Genomic DNA, 2,666 nt, shown 5'->3' on the forward strand with positions numbered 1-2,666 from the left:
TACCAGTATTTGTCATCCAAGCTCAGATCGACTCAGTGCTCAACTGAATTAGAGCCATCGTTGCTGCCAGAGGTGGCAGCCATTTGTACTAAATTTCACACCGTATATAACCCCAGATGTGTGAACTGCGCAGTTTTAAATTTCTGAATATATAAAGCAAGTGTCAAAATTTTTGCACTAGTTGTAAATCCACCATCTGGTCTTTTTCGCAACTTGTCATGTTGTACATGATTACACTGGGTGTATGCACCCAGAACAACTGGGAAATTCAGGAAAAACCTGGAATTTTTTTTTATAATTCTGGGAACTTTTCATTTTTTTAATTTCCGTTAATTTTTTGTAATTTTGTTTTGTAAGAACTGATACTGCAACAAAGAATTTTACTTTAGCCTACTACTCCAGCAATAAAACATAAATGAGTGACTTAACACCAAAATAAAACTTTAGTCGCAAAGAAAATGCGTCATTTACAACAACAAAACACGATGAATGTACAAGTGTCTGCCAACAGTAAAATCTGCCAAAGGTTTTAGGCAAAGACTAATCAATACTTCATAACAGTGAACTGCTTTCGATAAGTATGATGTCACAATTGTTTAAATTTCTAACGGGCCACGCACTTGAGCGACAGATGGCAGCGATCTGTCACTGGTTGCATGGAAGTCACAGGCAGTCTGGTCGGTCGCATGGGATTCATGCACACAATATGGCTGTGACTCATTTCTCTATTTATTAAGTGTGGTTGTGCAGTTTTATTTCATTTTACTTTGTCCGTATTAAGGAAGAAATTATCTTTAGAATTTAAAGTTATTCATGGACCGTGAGCTACTGTGAGAAGTTAAGAGGGAGCCAGAGTTCCATTTATATTAAGAAGTAATGTAGAATACACTCTCCAATTTTGCATTGATTAGCATTTTGAAGCTGGTCTATAGAAGTTGAACTGATGGGAAGTTCGTAGTCATGATATAGTGGGCACCCTCTTATGATGTTGAGCTAGTTATGAAATAACTGTATGCATTATTAAAGTTTATAATTTCTAAATAGGATAAGATACTTGTACGTGCTGTAATGTTATGAGGACATTTTAGTTTAAATATTCTGGGCAAATCTATTACACAGTTATACTCAAATCCCTTGTCATTTCATATAATCTGACTCTCCTTCATACAATTTAAAACAAGAGTTACGGTAATTAGTAGTGTTGCTGTTGACAACATCTCTATACACACATCGAATAAATTGTGTAAATACTTGCAGTTAAATCATAGGGCTAGAGAATAAAAAGCAGTTGAGGACTAATAAACGTAACACGAATTGCATTGGCACACTGGAAAGATGTACACAACCAATTTAGTGTCAGTGAAAAATGCAAAGTAACCCACAGTTCTGAATAAAAGCATTTTGAAACAAGTTTAATAAATTATAATTCTCATTTATTTTAAATTTATGTTTTGCAAGTATTCCTATTGATAAGGAAATCAGCTGCAACTGGTGGTAAACATGGCAGTTCATTTTATGTAGAACTTGTCAACACAGTGATGTTATAATACTGATTCAAACTGCTTGGCAAATCACTTGTTTGTGGGTGTCAAGGCAAGTGACTGATTACAGGCAATATCAAATTCAGTGTATCGCTATGATTTGTTGCTTATGTGTGGTGTCCTTAACAGATTGTGGGAAAATATTATGAACGGTGATTTGAGAATCGTTACTTTCAAAGTAAGTTTCCTGTTACACAAGATGCATTGTGTTATGTGTAAGAATGTGCAATGAATTTCAAATCATGGATCATTTAATTTTCATTCAAAACTTAACACTTTGAGGACCAGCCACATAGAAAAATTATTGACCCCAAAGACCAGCCATTCATGCCATTATTTAAAATTTTGCTGGAGCATTTGTGTTTGATATATCATAAAGGTAACGACTGTTTAAAAACACCAACATCATATGTGAAAGCTTAGAGTTTCTACCTGCTGTCATTGGCTGGCTAGATCATGTGACATGAGCTATGATTGGCTGACAAAAACACATCGCAGTCTCGAATTCAGTGCTTTGGAAACCACTGTACTGTGTTTGGTTGAATTCGTACTTATATTTTTGTACTGTGAAAATATACAGTGTACATGTTGCCATGCAACAAACGTGTTTCCAAAACACATTTTTTGCTGGATTTCATTTCCTAAAGTGCTAGGAACTTCTACGATGGTGTATAAAACCTTTACCAATACAAAGGATTGATAAGTTTTACAGCTCTGAGGGAAAATACATTGTCACTTGACATGGTAAATACGTATTTTCATGTGGAAAACGTATTTTCACCTGGAAAAACTATATTTTAATCCGAGAAAAAAAGGGGACTATTTTTTCTTGGCCATGTATACACCCTGTTACAGATAACAGGGCTACAGTTAACATTTTGATTGCGGCATGCATAGTGGTGGATGTTTCACTGCCAGGCTGCGTTGTCAGGCATGTGGCACTGGTGTGGTCACCTACAGGCACAAGACATCAGGTGTATGGCTCTGCTGTGGCTGGTGGTGGCCTCATAGTAGTCAATTTGTTAATACTTTCTGCCAGGGCATTAGTATGCAGCTAGAACTGTAAAGGTGTGTCCACACTACTCGTGCTCGCCAGACGTGTGCTCGTCATACTCGTCTCTCAGG

This window comes from Schistocerca nitens, chromosome 9 (genome assembly GCF_023898315.1).
Source record: "Schistocerca nitens isolate TAMUIC-IGC-003100 chromosome 9, iqSchNite1.1, whole genome shotgun sequence".
Classification (NCBI taxonomy): domain Eukaryota; kingdom Metazoa; phylum Arthropoda; class Insecta; order Orthoptera; family Acrididae; genus Schistocerca; species Schistocerca nitens.